The sequence below is a fragment of the Hyla sarda genome, chromosome 13 (assembly GCF_029499605.1).
Source record: "Hyla sarda isolate aHylSar1 chromosome 13, aHylSar1.hap1, whole genome shotgun sequence".
Taxonomy (NCBI): domain Eukaryota; kingdom Metazoa; phylum Chordata; class Amphibia; order Anura; family Hylidae; genus Hyla; species Hyla sarda.
In genome coordinates this window covers 49974372-49993328 of record NC_079201.1, presented here as the reverse complement: position 1 = coordinate 49993328, position 18957 = coordinate 49974372, and the positions used below count along the sequence as shown (strand labels likewise).

The following is an 18957-nucleotide window of genomic DNA, read 5'->3' as shown; positions in this document are numbered from 1 at the left end:
GGAGCGGGGACCCGGAGCGCTCGGCGTAACATCCATAAATACATATGTGTATATATTGATTGTTCATTTTAAAAACGTTTTTACATATTTTTTTATTTTCTTCTCTTTTTTTCTTTCCATTTTTTATTCTTTCCTCCTTTTTTCTCTTCTTATTTTTCTTCTTCTTCCTCAGACCCTATCATAGCACTAATGCTTATTCAATACCACCAGCAGATGAAGACACTCCATTGCAACATTGGTTGTGAGCAACAGTTTCTAAAAACAAATACCTCATAGCTGATAACCTATCCATCATTGCAATGAATGGAAACATTTGTTTTTATCATTCCAATACCACAGAACCAATGCATGGTCAAGCAACAGCAATGACACACGTTTTGTGAATAGCCAGGAGACCCTCATGTCAATTAATAAGATTCAGCACCCACCACCTGCAAGAGAGCAACCTATAATGTCATGTCCAACCTGCAGAGGTGTGCAGGCTAATGAGCTAATCCAATTAAGGAGGCCATTCAGCAGCAGTCCTGTGCCTGGACGCTCCAGCAAAGGCCAGACACAAGCGGCACCACCTTTTGTTTTTTGGCTGCCTAAGGCCCACTATACTAGCCAGCAAGCAAGCAGCAAAAAAACAGGGAATCTTTCTTTTTAACACTGAAATGGGGTGGTGCACTATACCCGAAGATACTGCCATATTGGGTCAATGCATAGTGCGATGGAAACAAGCTTCAAAATCGGCCCCCATTCTCAAAAATCAATTTAATATATGGTCCCCAGATAGGGGACGTATCAGATATTAAACTGATAAGAACAGATTTTTTTTTAAATAAAAATTCTGTTAATTTCACAAAAAACTTATGTACAATAAAAGCATACAGTCATAACTGCACAGTACTCCTCTACCATTACTGTTCAGTACACTTCTAACATTTAAAACATGCCTCCATTTCAAAAATGTCCAGATCCCCTCTGCATCAACATCTCCCAACTTTCTCTTATCCCACAAATAAACAGTATATAACCTATTGAGGACCATTTTTAACTCCTTGGGGACGGAGCCCATTATAACCCTAAGGACGGGAGCATTTTTTGCAATTCTGACCACTGTCACTTTAAGCATTAATAACTCTGGGATGCTTTTAATTTTCATTCTGATTCCGAGATTGTTTTTTCGTGACATATTCTACTTTGTTAGTGGTAAATTTTTGTTGATACTTGCATCATTTCTTGGTGAAAAATTCCAAAATTTGGTGAAAAAATTGAAAATTTTGCATTTTTCTAACTTTGTAGCTCTCTGCTTGTAAGGAAAACAGACATTCCAAATAAATTATATACTGATTCACAAATACAATATGTCTACTTTACGTTTGCATCATAAAGTTGACATGTTTTTACTTTTGGAAGACATCAGAGGGCTTCAAAGTTCAGAAGCAATTTTCAAATTTTTCACAAAATTTCCAAAATCTGAATTTTTCAGGGACCAGTTCGGTTTTGAAGTGGATTTGAAGGGCCTTCATATTAGAAATACCCCATTATAAAACCTGCACCCCTCAAAGTATTCAAAATGACATTCAAAAAGTTTAACCCTTTAGGTGTTTCACAGGAATAGCAGCAAAGTGAAGGACAAAATTCAAAATCTTCATTTTTTACACTCGCATGTTCTTGTACACCCAAATTTTTAAACTTTACAAGGGGTAAAAGGAGAAAAAGCCTCCCAAAATTTGTAACCCAATTTCTCTCGAGTAAGGAAATACCTCATATGTGTATGTCAAGTGTTCGGCGGGCGCAGTAGAGGGCTCAGAAGGGAAGAAGCGACAACGGGATTTTGGAGAGTGAATTTTGCTGAAATGGTTTTTGGGGGGCATGACACATTTAGGAAGCCCCTATGGTGCCAGAACAGCAAAAAAAAAAAAACGCCATGGCATACTATTTTAGAAACTACACCCCTTAAGGCACTTAACAAGGGGTCCGGTGAACCTTAACACAGGTGTTTGACGACTTTTCGTTAAATTCGGATGTGTAAATGAAAAGAAAAAGTTTTCACTAAAGTGCAGTTTTTTTTCCAAAATTTACCATTTCTACAAAGGGTAATGGGAGAAAAATCCCCCCAAAATTTGTAATGCAATTTCTCCCGAGTACGGAGATACCCAATATGTGGCCCTAGAGAGCGCCATGCGCATTTGAGGCCTAAATTAGGAATTTGCAATAGGGGTGGACCCGGTTACAAGGATGGGGCTTGTCTCCTCCAAAGCCCTACAGCAGTGTTTCCCAAACAGGGTGTCACCAGCTGTTGCAAGCCTCTCAGGACAGTCTATGGCTGTCCGGCAACACTGGTAGTTGTGGTTTTGCAACAGCTGGAGGCGCCGTTTAGGAAACACTGCCATATGAGACGTTTTTCATTTTTATTGGGGTGGGGGTGGGGTGGCGGGCGACGTGTAAGGGGGTGTATGTGTAGTGTTTTACTTTTTATTATTTGTTAGTGTAGTGTTTTTAGGGTACATTCACACAGGCAGGGGTTCACTGTAAAACCCACTGTAAACCCGCCCGTGTGAATGTACCCTGTACATTCACATGGGGGGGGCGCCCCAAATCTTCAGCTGTGGCAAAATGACAACTCCCAGAATGCACTGACAGACCGTACATGCTGGGATTTGTAGTTTTACAACAGCTGTAGGCACACTGGTGGGGAACCACTGAGTTAGAAAACAGACTCTAGTTCAGTGATTCCAACCCATGTGCCTCCAGCTGTTGCAAGACTAGAAGTTAAAAAGACCATATAATACATATTCATGGTTAAAAACATTCAGACCGCAGGTCCACTTTAAAAGTGGGCCTACCTTCCTCCAAACCTCCTGTGCAAAAGGGCAGTTCCAAAATATGTGCAGCACCGTTTCATCCACTCCACAACCGTCTCTTGGGCACTTGGCTCTCGCCACAAGTCCTCGCCTGTGCTGGAACTCTTGAGTAGGGAGGCACTGGTGAACGATTGCCCAGGCAAGGTCCTTGTGTACATTTGCTAGGAACTTCCCGTACACACTCTGCCTGAGGATACCTTCCTCTGGTCCCCCAATATGTCAGGCTCCAAATCTTGGAGGCCTAGGAGCCTGACTGTTTTCTCCAATACTGCATAATGCTTTGTTGGACACAGGAGCACAGGAGCGTTTAGAGGGATGTGAAACAATCTCTTAAAAACCATGCCCCAGCATACCTTAAAAAGCAGCTAAAAATGCCTTAAAGGGGTATTCCAGGCAAAAACTTTTTTTTATATATCAACTGGCTGCGGAAAGTTAAACAGATTTGTAAATTAGCAAAGTGGAAGAATAGTCAGCTCACCCAGCCACTGCACGGCAATTGTAATCCTCCAAGGATATGAAGAAGGCAGGTAGATGCCAGCGATTAAGAAACTTAACCTTTATTGGAACCACATAAAATCATCGACATGGAGAGACTTCAATAAGACAAACATTTAAAATTCCAGGAATCAGCGCCAAGCATGACGCGTTTCAGGTCATGTGACCTTTCATCAGATGCATGCTGCTTCCCACCATGCATCTGATGAAAGGTCACATGACCTGAAACGCGTCATGCTTGGCGCTGATTCCTGGAATTTTAAATGTTTGTGTTATTGAAGTCTCTCCATGTCGATGATTTTACGTGGTTCCAGTAAAGGTGAAGTTTCTTAATCGCTGGCATCTACCTGCTTTCTTCAGATTTGTAAATTACTTCTATTAAAAAATCTTAATCCTTCCAATAGTTATTAGCTTCTGAAGTTTTCTGTCTAACTGCTCAATGATGTTGTCACGTCCCGGGAGTTGTGCATGATGGGAAAATATCCCCATAGGAGCTGCACAGCTCCTGGGACGTGAGTCATCAGAAAGCAGTTAGACAGAAAACAGCAACTCAACTTCAGAAGCTAATAACTAATGGAAGGATTAAGATTTTTTAATAGAAGTAATTTACAAATCTGTTTAACTTTCCGGAGCCAGTTGATATAGAAAAAAAAGTTTTTGCCTGGAATACCTCTTTAAGGACGCAGCCCTTTTTACCTTAAGGACTGAGCCCTTTTTCGCAATTCTGACCACCATTGCTTTACGAATTAATAACGCCAAAAAGGCTTTTACCGAATATTCTGATTCTGAGATAGTTTTTTCGTGACATTCTACTTTATTTTGGTGGTAAAATTTCGGCGTTACTTGCATCCTTTTTTAGGGAAAAATCCCCAAATTTCATGAAAATTTTGAAAATTTTGTATTTTTCTAACTTTGAAGCTCTCTACTTGTAAGGAAAATGGATATTACCAATAAATTTTATTTTTCTTCACAAATACAATATGTCCACTTTATGTTGGCATCATAAAATGGACATATTTTTGCTTTTTGAAAAAATTAGAGGGCTTCAAAGTAGAGCAGCAATTTTTAAAAATTTCATGAAAATTGCTAAATCTGAAGGGACAGATGTTACAGAACTTCAACACCAATACATGGGGCATGCCTGAGCTCAACACCAATACATGGGGCATAAAATTTACTATGCATTATGCAGAAACATCTATTCAGTTTTCGGATCTCGAGATCCATAAGACAGACAGTGGCACAATCTCCACTAAAACTTTTTTTTAAATCAGTCGACGTTAAGTTTTTACAGTTCGATAGTGCTCATTACCCCAGCTGGTTAAGGGGTGCTCCATACAGCCAGTATCTGCGAATTCGCAGAAACTGTACATTTGATAATGACTTTTTTGCCCAAGCCAATATTCTAAAGGAACGTTTTATTCAGAGGGGATATTCAAAATCCCTCCTGACTAAAGCATATACCAAAGTAAAAAATTTAAAACAATCTGACCTAGTTATCCCAATTTTAAAAAATCTAGTCCCATCCAGCCAGATAATCGTTTTAGATATAATTTTGTCACTAATTATAATACTGAAGCATCTAATATTAGAAAAATATTAATTAAGAACTGGCCCATTATCCAAAACGATAATGTTCTGAACCAACTTATTCCTTCAACTCCAAATATCACTTATAGACGTTCCAAAAATCTTAATAATCTATTAGCTCCTAGCAGATTTTCCGATCATTCAGTAATACATAAAACTATAACATCAAACCTCTTTGTTCTCCTTGCAAGAAAAGTCGTTGTCTTTGCTGCGAGTGGGTTGTCCAAACCGACACCTTCTCCTCTCATTTTACACAACAAACTTTTAAACTAAAAGATACATTGAATTGTGATACTACATTTGCCATTTATTTAATCTCATGTGGTTGCGACCGTCAATACGTCGGCCGTACAATACAGACGATACGCTCTAGGATGAACAAGCACAGATGGAACATAAAACATGGTTTTATGTTACATAGTCTGTCACAACATTTTTCCTTTCATCACCATAAAAATACTGAATCATTAAAATTAATTATTCTAGAAACTATTCCTATACATTCACCTAACAGATTACAGAGACTAAATAATCGCGAATCCTTCTGGATTCATAAATTACATACTTTGCACCCCCAAGGTTTTAATGAATGTATCGACACAGTAAAATGATTATCATCCATATTAATAGCAATATTTATATAGTATATTAATTCATGTATTGTTCCCTCTCTGCTGTTCATCCTAGAGCGGTGGCGCTTTCTTTTTTCTGTTACAGTGTAAGTTTCTTGTAATACACCCACCGGAGAGTTATTTTCTGCGATGGGTGTGATCCTTTGAGCTATATGAAACGTCTATTCACACTAGTTGCATTTTAAAGGTTTATTGTGAACATATTGTTTTCTATACCACCCATATTTTTATAATTATATTTATCTGCATTTGTTATTTATATGCCCTTTGTATTTATTTTATTGTATGTATACTTACGCATATATTATCATGTGGTAACATTCAAAAGTTTGTAAATGGTTAATTGTTGGGGGTTTATATACCTGCCACTAGCCTCATTTTGTCATGCCTGAGGAAGCTGCGCATGCGCAGCGAAACGCGTTGCATTCAATAAATCCCTTGATTTTATCCTGCCTTCTGACGGTTCCTTTCTGCGCCGGACAAAACTCCTGTTTTTATGGTCATCTCATCCTCGTTTCTACTTTACTAAGGAGGGCTGCAGTGGGCCAACTTATACACTTCACGCTAAACCTTGTAGTGTGTGGGCGCACAACCAACTTTGATAAGCGGCTTGGGATTACTTCCCTTCCCCCCCACTCACAAGATCTGCTGATCCCGCACATGAGGCGCCTTCTTCCCTCTCTCTAGATACCAGATAAAAAAAGGAACACTGCTGGTTAAAAAGCCATTAACAGATATTTGACTAAAACAGGATCGATATAAAAGCATTATTCGGCTTAAAATAATTTCAGGCACTGCCATTTTTTTAAGAACTAAAAACAAGTATTTACCCTATCAAAGGCTTTCTCAAAGTCTAAAATAGCCATAGTTTGATTTCTATGCTTAAAATACCACATAACATCTCTTAAAATATTTAGGGATTCAGCTATAGGTACCCCACAAACCTCATTCAGGTGAATTAGTTTATTAATAAAAGGTTTAAAATGGATAGCTATTATTTTGGCTAAAACTTTATAATCAACATTTAAAAGTGTGATGGGGCACCAATTTTTAAGCCTATCCTTTTCACCCTTTTAAAAAAAAGTAATGATACAATCCCCCTCCTCCAGGAAGGGGGCAATTCATTAACAATAAAAGCTTCTTTATATAACAAAATCATATCATCCTTTAAAACATCCCAAAAAGCTTGATAAAATTTGATGGGTAGACCATCCTCCCCAGGGGCCTTCCCATTAGAAAAACTTCTAAAAGCAAATAAGTTCAACTAAAGTAAGAATACGGGATAAAACGTCCTGGTCTAAAATGTCTAGCTTAAAATCAAGGGAATTAAGAACATGGTCTAAAAAGGAGGGATTAAAATTTTTCTTATTAAAAAGAAGCTGGTAGAAGTAAAAAACTATATCTAACATGCCTTTTAGAGCGGATTCGCCTTCTAAATTTAAAATGACATCCCTTCTATTCATTACATTTAAAAAAAAAAAAAAGAAACGGGAACACTTTTCGCCCTCCTCCAGGTGCTGCACATGTGAATAAAAAATTGTTTCCCCTTCTTTTCTATGGCATGTTTTATTTCAGTTTTAAGATTTAAAATATCATTTTCCACATCTATCCCAGCTTCTTATACTTTAAAAAAGTACATTTAAACGCATGTTAAGAACATAAAACCACTGTTTTTGCTTTTTAGCCTTCTTCTTACCTGCTTTCATAAAAAAATATTTAATTTTAGATTTGATGCCCTCCCACTAGTGCAGCATAGGCTCATGGGGTTTTCTTTGTGATTGCCAACACTGGTAGGTCTGCACAAACTCCTCTTTTATATCAGAGTCCTCTAGGAGTGTAGTGTTCAGTCTCCAGAGAGCCTTTTTTGCTTTTTGTTCACCTTCTAGCTCCAGGCGCACCAAGAATAGCTTGTGATCTGAGAAGATGTTAGGCTCAAGCGAACATTTCAGGGGTTTAAAAGCTTTAGAGGAAAAGATAAAATCGATTCTGGAGCTCCCTCTATTCAGTCCAAGCTTGACGAATCAAAGTCTGCAATCAGCTGCGTACCTTCCACCCCCTTTTTGGGGGGGGGGGAGGGGGGGTCATGGAACTTTTAATATTCTGCGGATCAGAGCTTGTGAACGATGTAGCCCCGACCCTGATGTCACTCTCATCCGAACTTCGGCACGCAGCTTTCTTCTGAATATCACCTTCTTCTTCTTCTCTCTGTCTTTTTGAAGAAATGCTACTATCCATAATTTCAGCATAGCTCGCCTGGCTGATGGCACTGCTTTCCCTTGTCTCGGCTTCTACTTCAGGCTTGGCTGAAACAGACTTTTCAGGAGGCTGCACAGGGGTCTGTGAGGTATTTTCTCTCGCTTTTTTATGACCTTTGTCTTTACAAGAGATCTTCATCGCAGGATCCTCCGCAACCGCTGCGGAGGACTGGTGCTCCGACCTCTCTGTCGATCGACCACGACCAGAACCCTTTACCGGGCCTACTGCTGGTGAGGCAGCAAACACCGTCTTTCTTTCCTGCTTATCTCTCTGGGTTTTTAGCGTCTCTGAGGCCCCATCCTGCACAGGCGGAGTAGCAGGACCGGGGTCAGACCTGGTCAGCTGGCCCTGTGCCTGACGGGTTCTCCCGGCGGCCCCCTCCTCCAACTCCGGATGTCTCCGGGCCACACCCAAGCTCAGTCTGCAGCCCCAATCGGAGTCCACCCTCATGCCTACGGAAGCACGCCAGCCTTCACCCGTCATGTCTGAGCCCCCCCAGATGATGAGGGTGCTCCAGAGCCAGATCCTCAGTCGATCGACATTTAGTTCAGGCAGAATCATTTATTCCCCACCTGCACTTAGTGGAATCTCTGTGGCTTCCCTCCGGTAGCACAATCGGTGGGCCCCCCGACGATGCACCCGAGGTCTTGGGCCTGGACCCATCCGTATCTGCCGTCTGGGGTTTGGGCATTTTACTTACAGACGTTGCATTGCCATAGAATGAGATTTGCCATAGAATGAGATGGTCCGCCTCCATCACATCCTATTGGCTCACTCTTGTCACGTGACATTTTTAAACGTCACGCATCGATGCGCACAGTAGTGTCAGTTTGGCTATCACAGGGAAAGGATCTCCTCTCCCTGTGATAGCTGAAGCTGTACGGAGCTCTCATGGCCTCTGTGGCCCGACAGAAGTTCACACATGTACGCAGCTCATACGGCTGCCTCATATACATTTACTGTTGATCCACAGCGCTATCGGGATCCCTATGCCCGATGGCGCTGTCATCAGTGTGCGTCCCCGCGAGCGCCCCACGCCCGCAGCTGTACTCCCCGTCCCGTTAACGCTCAGGGAGCGGGGAACAGAAAGTAGAGCATCGGGCGCAGGTAAAGTAGTACTGCGCATGCGCAGCACTACGCGAATAACTTTACCTGCGCCCGATGCTCTACTTTCTGTTCCCCGCTCCCTGAGCGTTAACGGGACGGGGAGTAGAGCTGCGGGGCGCGGAGGACGGGGAGTAGAGCTGCGGGCGTGGGGCGCTCGCAGGGACGCACACTGATGACAGCGCCATCGGGCATCGGGATCCCGATAGCACTGTGGATCAACAGTAAATGTATATGAGGCAGCCGTATGAGCTGCGTACATGTGTGAACTTCTGTCGGGCCACAGAGGCCATGAGAGCTCCGTACAGCTTCAGCTATCACAGGGAGAGGAGATCCTCTCCCTGTGATAGCCAAACTGACACTACTGTGCGCATCGATGCGTGACGTTTAAATATGTCACGTGACAAGAGAGCCAATAGGATTTGATGGAGGCGGACCATCTCATTCTACGGCAATACAACGTCCTTCTTCCTGTCCCCTCTTTAGGTGGGCCCAACCTTGACCCACCCATGTCTGTTTTTGTTTTACGGGGACAGGAATTAAAATTGTGCCCTTGCTCTCCGCAGAGGTTGCACCTTATCTTATGGCTGCATCTTGAGGCTACATGACCTTCTTGGCTACACTTATAGCAGCGAATCACACGCTCAGCGCCGCAAGTCTCCTGGGTGTGGCCAAACCTCAAACAATTATGGCAATATACGGGCATCTGAGGATAAAACAGGAAGCCCCGAACTCTCCCGATGGCAAAATTCGGGGGGGGATGGCAAAGACCCCCAATGCCACCAGGGTCCTTACGGAGCTTGTCCCAGAAGTTCTTAATCTTGTTGGCAAATCATATCTCCTCACAATATCGACCTAGGAAGGTGGCTATGTCCTCCGTGGTCACGTAAGGGCTGTGCATAGCCACCACCAATGGTACGTGTTCCTCACCGTAGAGGAACTGGAACGAAAGACCATCCAGTCGATCTTCCCTCTGGTCCGCACCAGACAAAGTTGCATAGATATTATCGCAACAGGCCTTGGCCACAAAAGAGATGGTATACAGGCCTAAGCTTTCCTGGTCGTTCAGACACAGGATGTCCTCCCTGTTGAGGTGGAAGTATTCAAGGAGAATCACCTCTGCAATATAACGGAGGTTTTTCAACTGACTATGGCTCTCCAACACCTCAATGCGGATGGTATTACGCAGCGACATTTCCCCAGACGGGATAGCCCAGGAGAACGGCATCTTCCACACCCAGGGACTAAGCCCCTTCCCCAATAGCAGCAGGGGCTTGGAATCCCGCTATAAATGTGGAACCCTTACCCAAGGCCGAGGTCGGGGGTACCCCAGGTGCTTCTGGCGCTTCAAGGAACACTCAACGCTCACCGACCACCAAAAACGCCTTCTGAGATACAAGATCCCAGAGACGGGGATCGCAACCCATTGTCTGAGGACTAAGCCCGCTCCCTAATAGCAACAAGGGGGTGAAGTCCCTCTGCAAGGAGAGACGATCCCCCAAGGCCGATAAGCGGGGTACCACAGACACCTTCCAACCAAAACCAGATCTAAAGCCGAGGAACGTGCTCTCGATTCACCCAAAGTGCAAGAAAAAGTGCAAACGTGTTACACTAAAAAAACGTGCACAAAGGATGCGGTCTATCGCAAGCCCTTCTCCGATAGGAGAGAGGCCCCCCAACAAACCTTACCCTTCGCCTCCGGACCAAAAGGTACCTGCGAGGTTCCAGGTTCGATGTCCCTTTTCGCCAAAGCTACTAGGGGACCACAAATGCTCCCGGCATCCCCCTTGGCGTTAGCCAAGGTATCTGCCCGCAGAGCCGATAACGGTAGTTACCCTGCCAAAGCAGGAGTACCCGGGGTGTTTGCAGGGAGGTGCGGAACCTAATGGCCACACACACCTCCCCTAGACCGCCAGGAGGGACACCCAGAAGGGCTACCGCATCCTGACAAATCCTGTGAACACACAACACGCAAAAAGTGACACAGTGAGACAAAAATAAATAAATAAGTGAATGTGTGCAGATATACTGCCCGGACATCCGGCCGGATCTATAAAAATTTCTCTGATCCTAGCCAGAAGGCCGGGAATCAAGAGGTGAGTGCCACAAGGTGAAGAGATTATGGTGCCCGTGCTTCAACTCAGTGAGCCAGTATTCCCAGTGAGTTTCGGCACCTCGGGGTCACCACTCCCCGAGGCACAAAAGTACCTCGGCTCTAAACCCTCTCAGCCTCGTGGCGAGACCCGGAGGGATCAGGTCACATCGGGGCAGCCGTCGAGCTGATTCCTCAGAACCAGCCCCGGAAAGCCCTGGTACACCTGCACCCTCCATGCAGCACCCATCCCCACCAGCCCCATACCGGTGTTACTGCCCACCGGCATGAAAAACTGATTTTTTTTATTTTTTTTTTAAACCCATTCAGGTTTGAATTAAAACGTCGCATAACTCATCATAACTGAACTCAGCTTCAATTCAACTCATCATCAGGTTATTCTTTTCTTTTATATCACCACAAAAAAACACCTTATACACAGAAACAAAACCCACAAACTGTACAAAATAAAAACATACTTCTCAGCAAAAAAACGAACAAAAACAACAAACAAAACAAAACAAACAAAACTAAAAACCACAGTTACTCAAAGTACATTCCTTTCCTTGCAGCATATACTAACAAATAATCAACCAGACCATATTTCAGGCCTTCTTCTTCTATTTCCTTCTTAATTGGAACGGCCAACCAAGCCGGTACTTGATAAGTTCCCATAAACCGATCAATATCAGCACATAATGAATCATAAACTTTTTCTCTGGCCATTAACATCCGAGATTTCAATCTTGATTTCAAATCTTCCAAATCCTTTAACAACAGATCTCTCTCTTCCTTTGGAGCTCTCTCCAAAATACTCTGAAAAGATAATACATCTCCTTTTGATTCTTCTTTTACAGCCTCTTCTTTTTTTCCTCTTACTCTTGAGATTTCCAGAACTCTTTTCTTCCCTTACCAAATCCTTCGCTCTTCCAAGAACATTTGGCTCTTCTCTCAATGATCTCTTAATTTCAGGCTCTTCTCCTTTATTTTGCTCCGGCATTTCCTCCTCTCTTTTTTTCTTCCTTTTTGTGCATACATGTGCCCACTCTTATTACATAAATTGCACTTGCTCTTCTGGTTGCAGGTCTCCACTCCATGACTCTCTTTTTGGCATTTTTGACACCACAACATGGTGCACTCCTCCTTAACATGACCATAGCTTTTACACTTCCGGCAAAAATCTTGCATCCCCGCAAAGAAAATGTCTCCATTAATAACCCCGATCTTAAAACGAGCAGGGGGACATACAATTCTCCCATCTGTTCCCTCCTTGAACTTAACCTTAAACCTCCATTTTGTAGTCCAAACATCGTACTGATTATAAATTTTTCCCATAGGAATAATTTCTTCACAGTACCGAGTCATATACAATAATATCCTCCTCAGGAACATAGGGACTATACATACGTACTGTCAGAATCTTTTCCGTCCTTGGGAAGTGGGGAATGACCTCCACCCCTTCCCAAACAACATTGGACTTATGAGTCTCAATCCTCTTCCAGACCAAGTCATACTTTTCCTCCGAAACAAAAATCACATCGAAACATCCCCTCCTCGGAAATTCCAACATAGAAAAAATCCATACCTTCTCGATATCCAGAAGTCCAAAAAGAACATCCTGGGCAACAAACGAAAGTCCTTTCTCTTTCTTCTTAGGATCCCTTAACAAGATCCGAATGGCGTTCTTGAGCTTCCCAAAGAACGGAAACTCCTCTTCTCCAGGCTTCGATAAATCCATGGCCTCTTCCATCCTGTAAAAGGTCCAGACAGGAACAAAAGCACACCCCCACTATAAGTGGGCCATGAAGGGTGATCGCCTCTCGTTGTCCAGGGCCTAATCCGCTTCCCCAATAGCAGCAAGGGGGTTTAGTCCCACCAAATAGATGGGACGATCCCCCAAGGCCGAGGAGCGGGTACCCTGGACACCTTCCAGCCAGACCAAGCGCAGATACTACACTTGATCTTAGCCAAAAGGCCGAGAAGCGATAACCGTGAAAGGGGCGGAACCAATAATGTCCCCTTCACAAGCACTATCACTACTTGTAGGAAGGGAGGCTGGCTGGCTGGCTGGCTGCCTCCCATACACACTCTGGGTGAGTGGCAGTCAGCCACCAGTGCACACAGCACACCCTAAACCCACATCTTTGTTGCTAAGCAGAAAGACAGGAGTCGATTCGACTCTGATGGAGCATTTTTTAATGCAAACCATAACCTGGCTTTGCCAGGAACCCTTCTTACTCCTCCTACTTGCATGTGATACTGGGTTTAGGATCTGCGTATGAAACACACACCTACCTTTGTTGCCTGCAGCCCCCTCCTTGGCTGTCCCCAAACTGTATCAAACCAACAGCCACATGAAACTGTAAGGATAGAAGAGATGCCTGCATCCTTTTGGACTTACTTGTCTTGGCTAAATCCAGGTTATTTGACAACCCATGGAGGTGCTGATTCTGATAAGGCTGTTCTTTGTTGGGTCTAGGTGATACATCACAATATCCATGGTTACATACACAACAAAGGTGATATGCTGTTTACACCTAGCCATGCCAGTGGTATTGAGTGGCATCTCACAGTGCTAAGGGTCCTGAATGCAACAATCTCTCAATGGGAATAGCCGCAATGAGTTTGTCAATTGCACCCATGTTTGCAACTCCATAAATACACACATATATATGTATATATATACTTCTTTTTTAACATGTTTTTTTTTCTTTTCATGTTTTTATTCTTTCCTCCTTTTTTCTCTGCTTCTTATTTTTCTTCTTCTTCAGACCCTATGATAGCACTAATGCTTATCCAATACCAACAGCAGATGGAGACACGCCATTGCAACATTGGTTGTGAGCAGCAGTTTGTAAAAACAAATGCCTCATAGCTGATTACCTATCCAATATTGCAATGGATGGCTGGCAACATTTGTTTTTATCATTCCAATACCATAGAACCAATGCATGGTCAATAAACAGCAATGACACACCTGTGATAACAGCCAGGAGACCCCCATGTATATTAACACGATTCAGCACCCACCACCTGAAAGACAGCTACCTATCATGTCATGTCCAATCTGCATCGGTGTGCTGGCTGCTGAGCTTATCCAATTAAGGAGGCCATTCAGCAGCAGCAGTTCTGTGCCTGGACGCTACAACAGAGGCCCGACACAAGCGGCACCACCTTTTGTTTTTCGGCTGCAGCAAGTCCCACTGGACTAGCCAGCAAGCAAGCAAGCAGCAATGAAACAAGGAATCTTTCTTTTTAACACTGTAATGGGGTGGTGCACTGTACCCAAAGATACTGCCATATCGGGTCAATGCATAGGGCGACGGAAGCAAGCTTGGAAATCGGCCCCCGTTCTCAAAAATCCATTTAATATATGGTCCCCAGATAGGGGACATATCAGATATTAACCCCTTAAGGACCAAGCCCATTTTAACCTTAACCCCTTAACAGCGCAGGACGTAAATGTACGTCCTGGTGAGGTGGTACTTAATGCAAAAAGACGTACATTTACGTCCTAAGTAGGGATGTCCCGATACCCATACCAGTATCGGTATCGGGGCCGATACTAGCCATTTACATGGTATCAGGGACTCGTTTAATGTCCCTGATACAATGTCCGATACCTGCTGCCTCTCCACTGCCCCGTTCTCCGGTCCTTTCGTCCGCTTCATAGTCTTCCATGGAGGAGCATGTGACACAACGTCACTCCGCCTCCTCCCCCGCGCCCAGCGTAACGCTACAGAGGAAGCGGAGTGATGTGTATGTCACATGCTCCTCCATAGGACGACACGATGCGGACCGGGAGGACAGAAGAACGGGGCAGTGGAGCGGTAGCATCCGATGGAGGACAGCCGCAGGTGAGCTGTGTGCTGCTGCTAATGTCTAAAGGGGGGCCCTGCTGCTGCTCCTAATGCCTAAAGGGGGGCCCTGCTGCTGCTCCTAATGTCTAAAGGGGGGCCCTGCTGCTGCTCCTAATGTCTGTAAGGGGATACTACCTACTATTAAAGACAATCTTACAGCAGAGTCACCTGCACTAACTTGAATTTATATGTAGATAGTGCAGGTGACCCGGTTTCTACCGCTGCTCACCATTTGGTCATCGGTCTTGCTACCAATGCAAATTCCCTGTTCTGTCCAATGGAGAAGAGAGAAATCTTGGCTCATACTACAGCAGCTGCCTCCATTGTACACAACAAGGACCCACTTATACAGTAAACAGCGCCAGAAACCGTGACACCCTGCTGTCAGATTACCTTTAAAATATAAGTAGTCGTACTTGGTATCGGCGAGTACTAGAATTAAAGTATCGGTACTCGTACTCGGTCTTAAAAAATGGTATCGGGACATCCCTTGTCCTCTGCATAACCGCGAGCATCGGAGCGATGCCCTGATCATGCGCAGCAGGTCCCGGCTGCTGATCACAGCCAGGGACCCAACCATAATGGCGGACATCCGCGATCCCGCGAATGTCTGCCATTAACTCCTCAGATGCCGTGATCAATACAGATCACAGCATCTGCAGCATCGCGGTCATTAAAATGGATGATCGGATTGCCCGCAGCGCTGCCGCGGCGATTCAATCATCCAGCACGGCAGACGGAGGTCCCCCTGCTCCGCTGCCTTCCCGGCATCTTCTGCTCTGATCTGCCTTCCCACAGACGAGAGCAGAAGATGACCGATAATGCTGATCAGTGCTATGTCCTATACATAGCACTGAACAGTATTAACAATCTAATGATTGCTATAAATAGTCCCCTATGGGGACTATTAAAGTGTAAAAATAAAAGTAAAAAAAAAGTAAAAAAATAAAGTAAAAAAAATGTGGAAAAACACCCTCCCCAATAAAAAGGTCAATTGTCAGATTTTCCCTATTTCACCCCCAAAAAGTGCTAAAAAAATATATTTTACATACATATTTGGTATCTCTGCGTGCGTAAATATCTGAACTATTAAAATAAAATGTTAATGATACCGTATGGTGAACGTAAAAATAAAAAAATTCCAAAATAGTTGCTTTTTTATAACATTTTATTCCCAAATAAAATAATAAAAAATGGATTAAAAGTTTTATATAAGCAAAAATGGTATCAATAAAAAGTAAAAATCATGGGACAAAAAATGAGCCCTCATACTGCCGCTTATACGGAAAAATGAAAAAGTTATAGGTCTTCAAATTCGGGGGATTTTAAACGTACTGATTTGGTTAAAAAGTTTGCGATTTTCTTTAAGCACAACATTAATGGAAAAGTTTGTTATCATGGGTATAATTTTAATCGTATTGACCCAAAGAATAAAGAACACGTCATTTTTACCGTAAATTGTACTGCGTGAAAACGAAACCTTCCAAAATTAACAAAATTGAGGTTTTCTTTTTAATTTTACCGCACACATAGTATTTTTTGGGTTGCGCAATACATTTTATGGTGAAGTAAGTAATGGCATGACAACGGACAACTGGTCGCACAAAAAACAAGCCCTCATACTAGTCTGTGGATGAAAATATAAAAGAGCTATGATTTTTTGAAGGCGAGGAGGAAAAAACGAAAACATAAAAATAAAATTGTCTGCGTCCTTAAGGCCCAAATGGGTTGAGTCCTTGAGGGGTTAAGGACCAGGCCAATTTTATTTTTGCGTTTTCATTTTTTCCTCCTCGCCTTCTAAAATCCATAACTCCTTTATATTTCCATCTACAGACCCATATAAGGGCTTATTTTTTGCGTGACCAATTGTACTTTGTAATGAAACCTCTCATTTTACCATAAAATGTACGACGAACCCCCCAAAAAAATTTTAGGGAGGAAATTTTTATGAAAACCACAATTTAGCACATTTTGGTTTTTTTTTTCACACTGTACACTTTACGGTAAAAATGATGTGTTCTTTATTCTGTGGGTCAATACGATTAAAATGATACCCATGGCTAGATACTTTTATATTTTTGTACCGCTTAGAAAAAATCTAAAACTTTTTGTACAAAGTCAGTAATCTAAAATTGCCCTATTTTGACCACCAATAACTTTTTCATTTTTCCATATATAGGGCGGTATGAAGGCTCATTTTTGCGCCATCATCTGTACTTGTTATGGATACCACATTTGCATGTATAAAACTTTTAGATCATTTTTAAAAATTTTTTTATAAAATGTGACTTTTTAAAATTTTTTACGTTTACGCCGTTCATTGTATGCAATCATTAACATTATATTTTGATAATTCGGACATTTACGCACGCGGTGATACCAAATATGTTTATAAAAAATTTAATTACGCTTTTTGGGGGTACAATGGGAAAAACTGACAATTTTCAGTTTTATTGGGGGAGGGGATTTTTCACTTTTTTTAACACTTTTTATGTCCCCATGGTGACTATCTATAGCACTCCTTTGATTGCTAATACTGTTCAGTGCTATGTATAGGACATAGCACTGATCAGTATTATCAGTGATCTTCTGCTCTGGTCTGCTCCATCTCAGACCAGAGCAGAAGACCCAGGAAGACAGCCGGAGCCAGGTGAGGGGACCTCCGGCCTCCATGCTGGATGATCGGATACCCTGTATTGATCTGTATTGATCATCTGTATTGATCACGGCATCTGAGGGGCTAATAGCGGACATCTGCGCGATCGTGGATGTCGACCATTACCGGTGGGTCCCCGAACCTGCCGTGTATGACGCGAGCACCGTTCAGATGCTCACGGTCATACACAGGATGTAAATGTACACCCTGGTGCGCGAAGTCCCGCCAAACCAGGACGTACATTTAAGTCTGTGGTCGTTAAGGGGTGAAACTAAGATCAGATTTTTATTTTTTAAGATACCAATCAGCTTGCAGACACGGTCAATAAAACGCTAAATGAAAAGACGTTCAAAACCGGTCAAGTGCAACTCATCACTTTGGTCTCTCTATAATTGTCTTTTTTTCTTTTTTTTTATTACATCAAATCTTTAATAACATATGTATGTGTAAGACAAAACGGGAAGGTAAATATGTGGCCTGTGGGGGTAAAAGAAAAGGCTCCCCAGATCATGTAAAAATCATATAGTTATTAGTTGTTTCCATTTCTTTGTTTTCCAAATCCCTTCTGCATCATCAAAGCCATGGCTGTGCCCATCCCTTTGGTAGCAGATGTAAATTTTTGCCAAAATACGTTTAAATGGGCACTCTCATTAAAATTATTTTTTGATATTTTATTCTTCATGGTGAAAAAAAAAATGTCTAATTGAAACACATTTAAAAAAAATAAAGTTTTATATGAGTTTTTCATCTTTGAAAACCCGTCCACTAGGGTTTTCCCTCCTTTACTAGAACACCTTTCTACCCCATCATGCGCACATACTTCGCCCTGCCGGGCAAAAGTCTTATACCAGGAAATGAAGTCTGGACAGGGTTACTAGCACAGCTCCCTCACAGCCTATCAGTTAGCTGGCTGGAGTCAGTTATCTGCCAGCCACATGGCTAATTTGCATAATCCCGCCCCCCACCCTGTAGTTTTGCAACATCTGGAGGGGTACAGTTTGGAGATCACGCTGCAGTGGTCTCTGAACTGTGGCCCTGCAGATGTTGCAAAAGGGCAAATCCCAGCATGCCCAAATAGGACTACTACTCTATCGATAATCTCTTTTCCTCTCCCTTTCATACATTTGTTTAGTTCTTTACGTACTTCTGCAATATCCTCCTTAAAGGGGTACTCCGGCGCTAAGACATCTTATCCCCTATCCAAAGGATAGGGGATAAGATGCCTGATTGCTGAGGACCCCCATGATCTTCCACGCCGTACCTGTTAGAATCAGTCCCCGGAGCGTGTTCGATCCGGGTCTGATTACTGGCGATCACGGAGATGGAGCATAGTGACGTCACGGCTCCGCCCCATGTGACATCACGCTCCGCCCCCTCAATGCAAGCCTATGGAGGGGGCGTGACACGCTCCGGGGACTGA

At 43.0% G+C, this 18957-nt stretch overlaps 1 non-coding gene and 2 pseudogenes across 1 annotated transcript; all 3 read right to left on the bottom strand.

Moving 5' to 3' along the window:
• Positions 1 to 659: 659 nt before the first annotated feature.
• Positions 660 to 836, bottom strand: LOC130297847 (U2 spliceosomal RNA; annotated as a pseudogene).
• A 12044-nt stretch (positions 837 to 12880) lies between these two features.
• LOC130297818 (U2 spliceosomal RNA) lies at positions 12881 to 13008 on the bottom strand (annotated as a pseudogene).
• Positions 13009 to 14290: 1282 nt separating this feature from the next.
• On the bottom strand, positions 14291 to 14483 carry LOC130297870 (U2 spliceosomal RNA). Its single transcript, XR_008849725.1, has one exon. It is a non-coding gene; the product is annotated as a U2 spliceosomal RNA (small nuclear RNA).
• Positions 14484 to 18957: the final 4474 nt, after the last annotated feature.